This window comes from Salvelinus fontinalis, chromosome 35 (genome assembly GCF_029448725.1).
Source record: "Salvelinus fontinalis isolate EN_2023a chromosome 35, ASM2944872v1, whole genome shotgun sequence".
NCBI classification, from domain to species: domain Eukaryota; kingdom Metazoa; phylum Chordata; class Actinopteri; order Salmoniformes; family Salmonidae; genus Salvelinus; species Salvelinus fontinalis.
In genome coordinates this window covers 38,411,107-38,426,451 of record NC_074699.1, presented here as the reverse complement: position 1 = coordinate 38,426,451, position 15,345 = coordinate 38,411,107, and the positions used below count along the sequence as shown (strand labels likewise).

Genomic DNA, 15,345 nt, shown 5'->3' with positions numbered 1-15,345 from the left:
ACGGCAAGTGGTACCGGAGCGACAAGTCTAGGTCCAAGAGGCTTCTAAACAACTTCAGTGCCCGACCTCACTAATGCTCTTGTGGCTGAATGGAAGCAAGTCCCCGCAGCGATGTTCCAACATCTAGTGGAAAGCCTTCCCAGAAGAGTGGAGACTGTTATAGCAGCAAAGGGAGGAGACCAACTCCATATTAATGGCCATGATTTTGGAATGAGCTGTTTGAAAAGCAGGTGTTCACATGTGGCCATGTAGTGTATATCGATATTTGACTCCAAGTTTTTTGGCTTCTGTAGGTAGCGTCAGCTAGCACTGGTCTGTAGGTAGCGTCAGCTAGCGCTGGTCTGTAGGTAGCGTCAGTTAGCGCTAGTCTGTAGGTAGCGTCAGCTAGCGCTGGTCTGTAGGTAGCGTCAGCTAGCGCTAGTCTGTAGGTAGCGTCAGCTAGCGCTGGTTTGTAGGTAGCGTCAGCTAGCGCTGGTCTGTAGGTAGCGTCAGTTAGCGCTAGTCTGTAGGTAGCGTCAGCTAGCGCTGGTCTGTAGGTAGCGTCAGCTAGCGCTAGTCTGTAGGTAGCGTCAGCTAGCGCTGGTCTGTAGGTAGCGTCAGCTAGCGCTGATCTGTAGGTAGCGTTAGCTAGCGCTGGTCTGTAGGTAGCGTTAGCTAGCGCTGGTCTGTAGGTAGCGTTAGCTAGCGCTGGTCTGTAGGTAGCGTCAGCTAGCACTGGTCTGTAGGTAGCGTCAGCTAGCGCTGGTCTGTAGGTAGCGTTAGCTAGCGCTGGTCTGTAGGTAGCGTTAGCTAGCGCTGGTCTGTAGGTAGCGTCAGCTAGCGCTGGTCTGTAGGTAGCGTCAGCTAGCGCTGGTCTGTAGGTAGCGTCAGTTAGCGCTAGTCTGTAGGTAGCGTCAGCTAGCGCTGGTCTGTAGGTAGCGTCAGCTAGCGCTAGTCTGTAGGTAGCGTCAGCTAGCGCTAGTCTGTAGGTAGCGTCAGCTAGCGCTAGTCTGTAGGTAGCGTCAGCTAGCGCTGGTCTGTAGGTAGCGTCAGCTAGCGCTGGTCTGTAGGTAGCGTCAGCTAGCGCTGATCTGTAGGTAGCGTTAGCTAGCGCTGGTCTGTAGGTAGCGTCAGCTAGCGCTGGTCTGTAGGTAGCGTCAGCTAGCGCTAGTCTGTAGGTAGCGTCAGCTAGCGCTGGTTTGTAGGTAGCGTCAGCTAGCGCTGGTCTGTAGGTAGCGTCAGCTAGCGCTGGTCTGTAGGTAGCGTCAGCTAGCGCTGGTCTGTAGGTTGCGTCAGCTAGCGCTAGTCTGTAGGTAGCGTCAGCTAGCGCTAGTCCGTAGGTAGCGTCAGCTAGCGCTGGTCCGTAGGTAGCGTCAGCTAGCGCTGGTCCGTAGGTAGCGTCAGCTAGCGCTGGTCCGTAGGTAGCGTCAGCTAGCGCTGGTCTGTAGGTAGCGTCAGCTAGCGCTGGTTTGTAGGTAGCGTCAGCTAGCACTGGTCTGTAGGTAGCGTCAGTTAGCGCTGGTCTGTAGGTAGCGTCAGTTAGCGCTGGTCTGTAGGTAGCGTCAGCTAGCGCTGGTCTGTAGGTATCATCAGTTAGCGCTGGTCTGTAGGTAGCGTCAGTTAGCGCTGGTCTGTAGGTAGCGTCAGTTAGCGCTGGTCTGTAGGTAGCGTCAGTTAGCGCTGGTCTGTAGGTAGCGTCAGTTAGCGCTGGTCTGTAGCTAGCGTCAGCTAGCGCTAGTCTGTAGGTAGCGTCAGCTAGAACTGGTCTGTAGGTATCGTCAGTTAGCGCTGGTCTGTAGGTAGCGTCAGCTAGCGCTGGTCTGTAGGTAGCGTCAGCTAGCGCTAGTCTGTAGGTAGCGTCAGCTAGCGCTGGTCTGTAGGTAGCGTCAGCTAGCGCTGGTCTGTAGGTAGCGTCAGTTAGCGCTAGTCTGTAGGTAGCGTCAGTTAGCGCTAGTCTGTAGGTAGCGTCAGTTATCGCTAGTCTGTAGGTAGCGTCAGCTAGCGCTAGTCTGTAGGTAGCGTCAGCTAGCGCTAGTCTGTAGGTAGCGTCAGCTAGCGCTGGTCTGTAGGTAGCATCAGCTAGCGCTGGTCTGTAGGTAGCGTCAGTTAGCGCTACTCTGTAGGTAGCGTCAGTTAGCGCTAGTCTGTAGGTAGCGTCAGCTAGCGCTAGTCTGTAGGTAGCGCCAGCTAGCGCTAGTCTGTAGGTAGCGTCAGCTAGCGCTGGTCTGTAGGTAGCATCAGCTAGCGCTGGTCTGTAGGTAGCGTCAGTTAGCGCTGGTCTGTAGGTAGCGTCAGCTAGCGCTAGTCTGTAGGTAGCGTCAGCTAGCGCTGGTCTGTAGGTAGCGTCAGTTAGCGCTGGTCTGTAGGTAGCGTCAGTTATCGCTAGTCTGTAGGTAGCGTCAGCTAGCGCTAGTCTGTAGGTAGCGTCAGTTAGCGCTAGTCTGTAGGTAGCGTTAGCTAGCGCTAGTCGGCTGTACCTGCGCCCAAACTTTTTAAAATAGTGAGCCAACATGTATTCAGCACTTTTATGTCCATGACTGATCAAAACTAGTTTTCTCATGACTCTCTCTTGTCTCTCTGCAGCAGCAGACATATGGTGAACAATATGTTTGGAACATCGAATCGCAATAAAATCTCAGTATTGAATCACACTACATATAGAATCACAACACATATCGTATCGTCGTGTCGGTACCTAAACATGGTGATAATATTGTATGGAGAGGTCCCTGGTAATTCCCTGCCCTAACTCATAGCGCATCAGGAAGAATGATAAAAGACTAGCTTTATACTGATGTGTTGTTGACCTTACAGTCACGCTATCTGTCCCTTCAGGGATGCTAGACACAGGCTATTGTGCCCCGCTATAGGGACACAGATACATTAAGATATTGGGGTCTTTTTTCATTGCCAAAGTGACTGCAGTAAAGCAACCAACACTGTGGGATAACACAGTAGGTGGGGTGGTTCAACAGCTAGCCTACTTCCTTTTCTCCAGCTGATGTAATATGGATGGAAGGACTTTAAGTCTTTAAGCCAGGTTCTTATGTCCTTAGAGAAACACAGAGACTTAAAGTAACAACACATTCTATCTACTCTGGCTTATTGGCATAGGCTAAAGATATACTCTGATTTTCCTAAACACAAGAGTCCAGCATCAGTACAGAGCTATAGAAACAGAGATATAGAACAGAGTTATAGAAACAGAGATATAGAACAGAGTTATAGAAACAGAGTTATAGAAACAGAGTTATAGAAACAGAAATATAGAAACAGAGTTATAGAAACAGAGTATAGAGCTATAGAAACAGAGTTATAGAAACAGAGTATAGAGATATAGAAACAGAGTTATAGAAACAGAGTTATAGAAACAGAAATATAGAAACAGAGTTATAGAAACAGAGTTATAGAAACAGAGTGAGATTACGTCAGAAAGAATGATCCAGAAATCACTTAATTTGTTACGTATTGTCTCTTCCTTCATACCCACTCTAGGTATTGTCCTTCATACCCACTCTAGGTACCGGTCCTTCATACCCACTCTAGGTACTGGTCCTTCATACCCACTCTAGGTATCTATCCTTCATACCCACTCTAGGTACTGGTCCTTCATACCCACTCTAGGTACCGGTCTTTCATACCCACTCTAGGTACCGGTCCTTCATACCCACTCTAGGTACCGGTCCTTCATACCCACTCTAGGTATCCATCTTTCATACCCACTCTAGGTATCCATCCTTCATACCCACTCTATGTATCCATCTTTCATACCCACTCTAGGTACCGGTCCTTCATACCCACTCTAGGTACCGGTCCTTCATACCCACTCTAGGTACCGGTCCTTCATACCCACTCTAGGTATCTATCCTTCATACCCACTCTAGGTATCCATCCTTCATACCCACTCTAGGTATCTATCCTTCATACCCACTCTAGGTACCGGTCCTTCATACCCACTCTAGGTACCGGTCCTTCATACCCACTCTAGGTATCCATCCTTCATACCCACTCTAGGTATCCATCCTTCATACCCACTCTAGGTATCCATCCTTCATACCCACTCTAGGTACTGGTCCTTTATACCCACTCTAGGTACTGGTCCTTCATACCCACTCTAGGTACTGGTCCTTCATACCCACTCTAGGTACCGGTCCTTCATACCCACTCTAAGTACCGGTCCTTCATACCCACTCTAGGTACTGGTCCTTCATACCCACTCTAGGTACTGGTCCTTCATACCCACTCTAGGTACTGGTTCTTCATACCCACTCTAGGTACTGGTCCTTCATACCCACTCTAGGTACTGGTCCTTCATACCCACTCTAGGTACTGGTCCTTCATACCCACTCTAGGTACTGGTCCTTCATACCCACTCTAGGTACTGGTCCTTCATACCCACTCTAGGTACTGGTCCTTCATACCCACTCTAGGTACTGGTCCTTCATACCCACTCTAGGTATCTGTCCTTCATACCCACTCTAAGTACCGGTCCTTCATACCCACTCTAGGTACCGGTCCTTCATACCCACTCTAGGTACTGGTCCTTCATACCCACTCTAGGTACTGGTCCTTCATACCCACTCTAGGTATCTGTCCTTCATACCCACTCTAGGTACTGGTCCTTCATACCCACTCTAGGTACCGGTCCTTCATACCCACTCTAGGTACCAGTCCTTCATACCCACCCTAGGTATCCATCCTTCATACCAACTCTAGGTATCCATCCTTCATACCCACCCTAGGTATCCATCCTTCATACCCACCCTAGGTACCGGTCCTTCATACCCACTCTAGGTATCTATCCTTCATACCCACTCTAGGTACTGGTCCTTCATACCCACTCTAGGTATCTATCACTACTTTAGACCCACTCTAGGTATCTATCACTACTTTAGACCCACTCTAGGTACTGGTCCTTCATACCCACTCTAGGTACTGGTCCTTCATACCCACTCTAGGTACTGGTCCTTCATACCCACTCTAGGTACCGGTCCTTCATACCCACTCTAGGTATCTATCACTACTTTAGACCCACCCTAGGTATCTATCCTTCATACCCACTCTAGGTACCGATCCTTCATACCCACTCTAGGTACCGGTCCTTCATACCCACTCTAGGTATCTATCACTACTTTAGACCCACCCTAGGTATCTATCCTTCATACCCACTCTAGGTATCCATCCTTCATACCCACTCTAGGTATCTATCCTTCATACCCACTCTAGGTACCGGTCCTTCATACCCACTCTAGGTACCGGTCCTTCCTACCCACTCTAGGTACCGGTCCTTCATACCCACTCTAGGTATCTATCCTTCATACCCACTCTAGGTATCTATCCTTCATACCCACTCTAGGTATCTATCCTTCATACCCACTCTAGGTACCGGTCCTTCATACCCACTCTAGGTACCGGTCCTTCATACCCACTCTAGGTACCGGTCCTTCATACCCACTCTAGGTACCGGTCCTTCCTACCCACTCTAGGTACCGGTCCTTCCTACCCACTCTAGGTACCGGTCCTTCCTACCCACTCTAGGTACCGGTCCTTCATACCCACTCTAGGTACCGGTCCTTCATACCCACTCTAGGTATCTATCCTTCATACCCACTCTAGGTATCTATCCTTCATACCCACTCTAGGTATCTATCCTTCATACCCATTCTAGGTACTGGTCCTTCATACCCACTCTAGGTACCGGTCCTTCATACCCACTCTAGGTACCCGTCCTTCAGACCCACTCTAGGTACCCGTCCTTCAGACCCACTCTAGGTATCCATCACTACTTTAGACCAGGGCCCTTCAGGACAAAGAGAATAGTGTTCCATTTGGAACATCCACTAGATAATTCCTTCACTACCTGGCAGAAAACCATTCTTCAGAGAGCTTAAGGCTTCAAGGCAAGGCAGCCAACAGGTTTGCGAAATCCTTGTGTTTTTTTGTTGTCCTGGCCTGTTTTTCATTCACAGGCAGCTCTTTGCTTTGGGAAGCGCCAGTAGGTGCTTTGATGTTGTGACTCATCAGAAGATGAAGACAGCCAATTGCTTTCACCTTAATAATAAGCTCCCCATCCCCCGTTCTGTGTATTAGAGAAATTAAAGGAAATACATAGTCAGTGGAACGACTGAATACGTTCAACTGAAATGTGTCTTCTGCATTTAACCCAACCCCTCTGAATCAGAGAGGTGTGTCTTCTGCATTTAACCCCTGAACCCCTCTGAATCAGAGAGGTGTGTCTTCTGCATTTAACCCCTGAACCCCTCTGAATCAGAGAGGTGTGTCTTCTGCATTTAACCCAACCCCTCTGAATCAGAGAGGTGTGTCTTCTGCATTTAACCCCTGAACCCCTCTGAATCAGAGAGGTGTGTCTTCTGCATTTAACCCCTGAACCCCTCTGAATCAGAGAGGTGTGTCTTCTGCATTTAACCCCTGAACCCCTCTGAATCAGAGAGGTGTGTCTTCTGCATTTAACCCCTGAACCCCTCTGAATCAGAGAGGTGTGTCTTCTGCATTTAACCCCTGAACCCCTCTGAATCAGAGAGGTGTGTCTTCCTCATTTAACCCAACCCCTCTGAATCAGAGAGGTGTGTCTTCTGCATTTAACCCCTGAACCCCTCTGAATCAGAGAGGTGTGTCTTCTGCATTTAACCCAACCCCTCTGAATCAGAGAGGTGTGTCTTCTGCATTTAACCCAACCCCTCTGAATCAGAGAGGTGTGTCTTCTGCATTTAACCCCTGAACCCCTCTGAATCAGAGAGGTGTGTCTTCTGCATTTAACCCAACCCCTCTGAATCAGAGAGGTGTGTCTTCTGCATTTAACCCCTGAACCCCTCTGAATCAGAGAGGAGCGGGGGGCGGAGGGAGCAGAGGAGAGGAGAGATTAACCTTTTTTATCATTTGCATTTTCCTCCCCCACAAAAACATTAGCTCCGTTTTTCCAGTTTGACACTCCTGGAGTTAATTGAATTCCTGTTAACTTTATCACGGTGGAATGTCAATTAAAGAGGAGCTCTAATTGAGATTCATTCAGTCCAGGGATCTAGTAACGCACAACATAGGGATGGAGGCAGGTGAGGAACGGACTTTCCCTCAGTAGTAGCTGGTAAAGAGGCAGGTCATTAAGACAGACTTTCCCTCAGTAGTAGCTGGTAAAGAGGCAGGTCATTAAGACAGACTTTCCCTCAGTAGTAGCTGGTAAAGATGCAGGTCATTAAGACAGACTTTCCCTCAGTAGTAGCTGGTAAAGAGGCAGGTCATTAAGACAGACTTTCCCTCAGTAGTAGCTGGTAAAGATGCAGGTCATTAAGACAGACTTTCCCTCAGTAGTAGCTGGTAAAGATGCAGGTCATTAAGACAGACTTTCCCTCAGTAGTAGCTGGTAAAGAGGCAGGTCATTAAGACAGACTTTCCCTCAGTAGTAGCTGAGTACTAGCTAAACCAATGGTTACTGTACGTAACCTAGCCCTGCCTAAACCAATGGTTACTGTACGTAACCTAGCCCTGCCTAAACCAATGGTTACTGTACGCAACCTAGCCCTACCTAAACTAACGGTTACTGTACGTAACCTAGCCCTACCTAAACCAACGGTTAGAGTACGTAACCTAGCCCTACCTAAACCAATGGTTACTGTACGTAACCTAGCCCTACCTAAACCAACGGTTAGAGTACGTAACCTAGCCCTACCTAAACCAACGGTTAGAGTACGTAACCTAGCCCTACCTAAACCAATGGTTACTGTACGTAACCTAGCCCTGCCTAAACCAATGGTTACTGTACGTAACCTAGCCCTGCCTAAACCAACAGTTACTGTACGTAACCTAGCCCTGCCTAAACCAATGGTTACTGTACGTAACCTAGCCCTACCTAAACCAACAGTTACTGTACGTAACCTAGCCCTGCCTAAACCAACAGTTACAGTACGTAACCTAGCCCTACCTAAACCAACAGTTACTGTACGTAACCTAGCCCTGCCTAAACCAACAGTTACTGTACGTAACCTAGCCCTACCTAAACCAACGGTTACTGTACGTAACCTAGCCCTGCCTAAACCAACGGTTACTGTACGTAACCTAGCCCTGCCTAAACCAATGGTTACTGTACGTAACCTAGCCCTACCTAAACCAACGGTTACTGTACGTAACCTAGCCCTACCTAAACCAACGGTTACTATACGTAACCTAGCCCTACCTAAACCAACGGTTACTGGGATAGAACATGGCATAGGCCTATAGCCCAGCTTAGCCCAATGGTTTATGTGATATTACAGATGACATAGACAGTAACAGTGTTTGTTATGACAAACACCCTGTAAGCCCAATCTTTGCATCTGCCAGTAAGTGACTATTAAACCCCTTACTTAAAGGCTGGTCAGGACTTAGTGCTGTTACATCAATCCTCTGAGACCACAGCCCACTCAACACACAGCCAGCCAGAAAGCCAGCCACCCAACACACAGCCAGACAGACAGACAGCCAGCCAGCCAGCCCACTCAACACACAGCCAGCCATCCAACACACAGCCAGATAGACAGCCAGCCAGCCACCCAACACACAGCCAGACAGACAGCCAGCCAGCCACTCAACACACAGCCAGACAGCCAGCCAGCCACCCAACACACAGCCAGACAGCCAGCCAGCCAGCCACTCAACACACAGCCAGCCAGAAAGCCAGCCACTCAACACACAGCCAGCCAGAAAGCCAGCCACCCAACACACAGCCAGACAGCCAGACCACTCAACACACAGCCAGCCAGAAAGACAGCCATCCAACACACAGCCAGATAGACAGCCAGCCAGCCAGCCAACACACAGACAGCCAGCCAGCCAGCCACTCAACACACAGCCAGACAGCCAGCCAGCCACTCAACACACAGCCAGACAGCCAGCCAGCCACCCAACACACAGCCAGCCAGCCACTCAACACACAGCCAGCCAGAAAGCCAGCCACCCAACACACAGCCAGACAGACAGACAGCCAGCCAGCCACTCAACACACAGCCAGCCAGAAAGCCAGCCACCCAACACACAGCCAGCCAGCCAGCCATCCACCCAACACACAGCCAGCCAGACAGCCAGCCAGCCAGCCATCCACCCAACACACAGCCAGCCAGAAAGCCAGCCACCCAACACACAGCCAGAAAGCCAGCCAGCCAGCCACTCAACACACAGCCAGACAGCCAGCCAGCCAACACAGACAGACAGCTAGCCAGCCACCCAACTCATAGCCAGCCAGCCACCCAACACACAGCCAGACAGCCAGCCAGACAGCCAGCCACCCAACACACAGACAGACAACCAGCCAGCCAGCCAACACACACACAGCCAGCCAGCCAACACACAGACAGACAGCCAACACACAGACAGACAGCCAGACAGCCAGCCAGCCAACACACAGACAGACAGCCAGCCAGACAGCCAACACACAGACAGACAGCCAGACAGCCAACCAACACACAGACAGCCAGCCAGCCAACACACAGAAAGACAGACAGCCAGCCAACACACAGACAGCCAGCCAACACACAGACAGACAGCCAGACAGCCAACACACAGACAGCCAGCCAGCCAACACACACACAGACAGACAGCCAGACAGCCAACACACAGCCAGCCAGCCAACACACAGCCAGCCAGCCTAACAACAGTGTGAAAACAGCCCACCCACTGACATTCAGGAGACATCCTGCCACCCACTGACATTCAGGAGACACCCTGCCCATTTGTAGGCCTAATACATTACAAAATACTCTGTTCCCAGATTTAGCCTAGGCCTAATTGATGTTTCTGTTTTGCAATCCCTGAGTCAATGTAAGCCTAAGCCTGTGAAATGACCATGTATTTGTTTTGTTTCCAAATCTAAAGCAGTCCATCCGATGTTATGTGTCTATTTCCAACCTCCCACCCCTGACATAGACTGTTCTCTCTGCTACAGCACGGCAACCGGTACCGGAGCGCCAAGTCTAGGTCCAAGAGGCTCCTAAATAGCTTCTACCCCCAAGCAATAAGACTTCTGAACAGCTAATCAAATGGCTACCCAGACTTTTTGCATTTCCCCCCTCCCCCCGGAACGCTGCTATGCATAGTCACTTTAATAACTCTACCTACATGGTACATATTACCTCAAATACCTCGACACCAGTGCCACCGCACATTGACTCTGTACCGGTACCCCCTATATACAGCCCCACTATTGTTATTTACTGCTGCTCTTTAATTATTTGTTAATCTTATTTTCTTAAAACTGCATTGTTGGTTAAGGGCTTGTAAGTAAGCATTTCACTGTAAGGTTGTATTCGGCGCATGTGACAAATAAGATTTGATTTGATATCCGTTAGCTTTGCTGAAGAAGACAGAAATTTCATACATTACTTAGTCTTTCTCATAGCCTACATTCTGCATCATCTTCTATTCTGACGAGGCTACATTCTGCATCATCTTCTATTCTGACGAGGCTACATTCTGCATCATCTTCTATTCTGACGAGGCTACATTCTGCATCATCTTCTATTCTGACGAGGCTACATTCTGCATCATCTTCTATTCTGACTAGGCTACATTCTGCATCATCTTCTATTCTGACTAGGCTACATTCTGCATTATCTTCTATTCTGACGAGGCTACATTCTGCATCATCTTCTATTCTGACTAGGCTACATTCTGCATCATCTTCTATTCTGACTAGGCTACATTCTGCATCATCTTCTATTCTGACTAGGCTACATTCTGCATCATCTTCTATTCTGACTAGGCTACATTCTGCATCATCTTCTATTCTGACTAGGCTACATTCTGCATCATCTTCTATTCTGACTAGGCTACATTCTGCATCATCTTCTATTCTGACGAGGCTACATTCTGCATCATCTTCTATTCTGACGAGGCTACATTCTGCATCATCTTCTATTCTGACGAGGCTACATTCTGCATCATCTTCTATTCTGACGAGGCTACATTCTGCATCATCTTCTATTCTGACGAGGCTACATTCTGCATCATCTTCTATTCTGACGAGGCTACATTCTGCATCATCTTCTATTCTGACGAGGCTACATTCTGCATCATCTTCTATTCTGACGAGGCTACATTCTGCATCATCTTCTATTCTGACGAGGCTACATTCTGCATCATCCTCTATTCTGACGAGGCTACATTCTGCATCATCTTCTATTCTGACGAGGCTACATTCTGCATCATCTTCTATTCTGACGAGGCTACATTCTGCATCATCTTCTATTCTGACGAGGCTACATTCTGCATCATCTTCTATTCTGACGAGGCTACATTCTGCATCATCTTCTATTCTGACGAGGCTACATTCTGCACCATCTTCTATTCTGACGAGGCTACATTCTGCATCATCTTCTATTCTGACGAGGCTACATTCTGCATCATCTTCTATTCTGACTAGGCTACATTCTGCATCATCTTCTATTCTGACTAGGCTACATTCTCATGTATGTACTGGTTCCCCTGTCCGAAGTCTGGTTCTCCTTTAAAATGTCCTATCCCTGGACACTGACATCTGCACTTCTATCATTAGGCTGTTGCCTTTGCTTTGAAGCCCATCAGTGGTGCAGCTGCTGACTCTCTGCACAGTGAGAAAGGACCCCTGGGCTTTGGCAAGGCCTTGGTCTTCGTCCTAAATTGCACCCTATTCCCTATGTAGTGTACTACTTTGACCAGGGCCCTGAGCCCTGCTTCTGGTACTCTAATCTTCATGCTGTGTGGTTCAAAGGCAGGACTCGACTGTTGACTGACTACCTTTACGTATTTCTCTCTCACGTGTGACAGTGTTTTTCCTTGCGTGGTCAACATGTTTTCCTCCTTTAACATTCCGATACAGAGGACACCGTTGGTTAAAACGGGAACAAACACGGCATGGCAGACTGCTTACATTTTTCCTCTCTCGAACAATTGTTTTACTATTTTCCATAAATCATGACAACTGAGTTTGTGTTGAACACTGACAATGTTTGTCAGGATTAGCTTAGTTATTGATGTACAGGATAGAATAAAGTCGAATATGATAGGATAGAATCGAGACTGTTGACTGGCTCCAGAAGAGGAAAGGTGCAGTCTACTGAGTGAGTATATAAACACCTCTCTGGTATATGTGGCAGTGAGGTTTCCAAACCACATGGGTAGGTTGTGTCTATCTTCCTGTCAGAGTGTGATGGTAGGATTTGATCTGACTTGTCTGTTCTGTATGGTGTCGCCACTTTAATCTCTCGTGAGGAAATACACGATGAAATCCATCTTAATAGCCTAAAGTTAACTCATAGCTGATGTCTCCATCATTCCAGCATGCAAGAAAGTATGCAAGAATTTGGAGACGTTTTTACACATCTGCTTTCCATACAGCTGTTTCCACAGCACAAACAGCGTACTTGTTGTGTTGCCACCAAGACATCCCAGTGAATACAAAATCTAAATCACTTTTTCCACTATACTCACTTCAGCTCAATCTAAACAGTAGGGTCAACTTTGTTTCCTCAGTCAAAAACCACGATGCTGTTTCCTCAATCTTGAGCGTGTAACTAATGGTGTACTCTTGTTTGCACATTCATCAAGCCTGCTGCAAATAACTGCATAGCTCTGCCAAGCAGAAGTAACACATGGTTTTCTTCCCCCGCTTAAATTATTTATTCTGACAGAGGAAGATATTTAGCTTCATTTTAAGACTATCTGATCGACACATGACTTTATTATAGTCCAAGACAAAAATCTATTGACACTATATAACCAATCAGTCAATCCTTATGTCCCTGCATAGGGTCATAGTCGGTCATTGACCCGCTTGCCTTCACAACATGTTGCGCCGCTCCAGAGAACCTGACGTGCCACACAGGTGGGTTCTATAAACGGGTCCCATACTGTGATTCCATGCTCTAGAGCACGAATATAAAGCTAACTATATTCATTATGCACACAGTTATCCACCACCTTGACAGACTGACAGCAACATGTGGCATGTCATATGCATACGCATGAAGGTATTACAGAAGCCGACTAGCTACTAAATCAATGACAATGCAGCTTTAAAAGCAGGACACACTGAGGCTGGTACAAGCAAACGCTCCACACGGGCTGGTACTGTCTGTCTGGACAGTTATCCGGTGAATTCACTGCATGAATTCTGCTCAAATTCACATAGGGGTACCCCACTAAACTGATAGTGACAGCCTGGAATAAAACACCGTTCGCCCTAGTTAGCCTGGCTACAGCCGGTTACCTCACATTAGCTAGCAAACTCGTAGCTAAACCCTTAACAACTCCTCACAAAATAACGGTTTAATTAACATCATACTTACTCCACTAGCAAATGCGATATCACTCCTCGTCCAACTTCGGCAGGATTTCTTCAAAAACACACTGGCATTATAAAACAGTCAATATTTTAATCAGCCGTTGATATCTAGAAATAGACTATAATATTTATATCCAGCTCTCTTCATAGCGCCGACCCGGCTCCGTCTTCCGCCATTTTGGTTGTGATGGGGAATACGTTGCGTACAGCAGTTTTGTTTGGCTGCTGTCGGGTCACCCTATGTCATTATAGGAAGCACCAAAATAACATTTCATTGTGTTATAGCTGTGTAAAAGATGTATGAACTACACTATCTATAAACTAATAATTAACTTTTTACAAACTAAGTTATAAAACTTTGATTGTAAAGATTCTGACTTGCAAGCCTACACAAGTACTGGTAAAATACATAAAAATGATTAGGACTATATATAAAATACATATAATACATGATATACATAATTGTAAGTATACTTTAATGTGAAGTGTTAATAAAAATGTTAATTTCCTAGACAAAAACAAAAATATAAACGCAACATAAAACATTAATTTTTTTTATTTAATAAAATGAAACAATTTCAAAGATTTTACTGAGTTACAGTTCCTGGATTTCACATGACTGGGAATACAGAAATGCATATGCTCTGTTGGTCACAGAGAAAAGGTAGGGGGTGTGGATCAGAAAACCAGTCAGTATCTGGTGTGACCACCATTTGCCTCATGCAGGGCAACACATCTCCTTCACATAGAGTTGATCAGGCTGTTGATTGTGGCCTGTGGAATGTTGTCCCACTCTTCTTCAATGGCTGTGCAAAATTATTGGATATTGGCGGAAACTGGAACACGCTGTCGTACACATAGATCCAGAGCAACCCAAACATGCACAATGGGTGACATGTCTGGTGAGTATGCAGGCCATGGAAGAACTGGGAGATTTTCAGGAATTGTGTACAGATCCTTGCAACATGGGGCCGTGCATTATCATGCTGAAACATGAGGCGATGGCAGCAGATGAATGGCACGACAATGGGCCTCAGGTTTTGGTCACGGTATCTCTGTGCATTGACATTGCCATCGATAAAATGCAATTGTCTTCGGTGTCCGTAGTTTATGCCTGCCCATACCATAACCCCACCTCCACCATGCAGCACTCTGTTCACAACGTTGACATCAGCAAACTGCTCTCACACACAACACCGTACCCGCTGTCTGCTATCCGCAAGGTACAGTTGAAATGGGATTCATCAGCGAAGAGCAGACTTCTCCAGCATATGATATGTCACACCTGTCAGATGGATGGATTATCTTGGCAAAAGACAAATGCTCACTTACAGGGATGTAAACAAATGTGTGCACAAAATTGACCATTTCCCGGGGTCGTTTATTTCAGCTCATGAAACATGGGACGAACATTTTACATGTTGCGTTTAGATTTTTCTTCAGTGTAGATAGCCTAGCCCTAGATCCTATCATAATTATAATTCCCCCGCGGAGTTTAGTACTAGAAAGGTAGCCTAATCAGAACTAGTCTGCCACCTAGTGGCAAATCACATTATTCTTAAAATCCAATTTAGTTTTTTTTTATGTGGGTTTTCATGGGTTTTTTATGTGGATGTATACACTTAGTGTACAAAACATTAGTAGCACGGTCCTAATATTAAATTGCACCCACTTTTTTGCCCTCAGAATAGCATGAATTCGTCGGGCCATGGGCTCTACAAGGTGTCGAAAGCGTTCTTCTACACTTGAATTGAAGTGGAATTTACTGGTGACTTCAGAAAGGGTTCATAGCTTTCAACTAGATTCACCTGGTTAGTCATGAAATTAGCAGGTGTTCGTGATGTTTTATACAAGTAGTGTATTTTGATCGGCTTTCTAATGGCACCTCCCATCAGAACATACCTTCTCTGTGGATCTGCGCCGTATTTCAGGGGGAAAAATTAGGTTCTACCGAGATTTGAACTCGGATCGCAGGATTCAGAGTCCTGAGTGCTAACCATTACACCATAGAACCCCGTGCTACATAATCATTCATATTGTGTATATAAATGTTATCTATG

At 46.9% G+C, this 15,345-nt stretch overlaps 1 protein-coding gene and 1 non-coding gene across 7 annotated transcripts in view; both read right to left on the bottom strand.

Moving 5' to 3' along the window:
- Nucleotides 1-13,458, bottom strand: part of LOC129834830 (C-myc promoter-binding protein-like) — a 168,464-nt gene extending 155,006 nt beyond the window's left edge. For all 6 annotated transcript variants that reach the window (XM_055900135.1, XM_055900131.1, XM_055900133.1 and 3 more), the window contains exon 1: nt 13,290-13,458. The gene's annotated coding sequence lies outside the window, so the exon portion shown is untranslated. The remainder of the gene's footprint in view (nt 1-13,289) is intronic.
- A 1,769-nt stretch (nt 13,459-15,227) lies between these two features.
- On the bottom strand, nt 15,228-15,299 carry trnaq-cug (transfer RNA glutamine (anticodon CUG)). The gene has a single exon. It is a non-coding gene; the product is annotated as a tRNA-Gln (tRNA).
- Between the last annotated feature and the right edge of the window lie 46 nt (nt 15,300-15,345).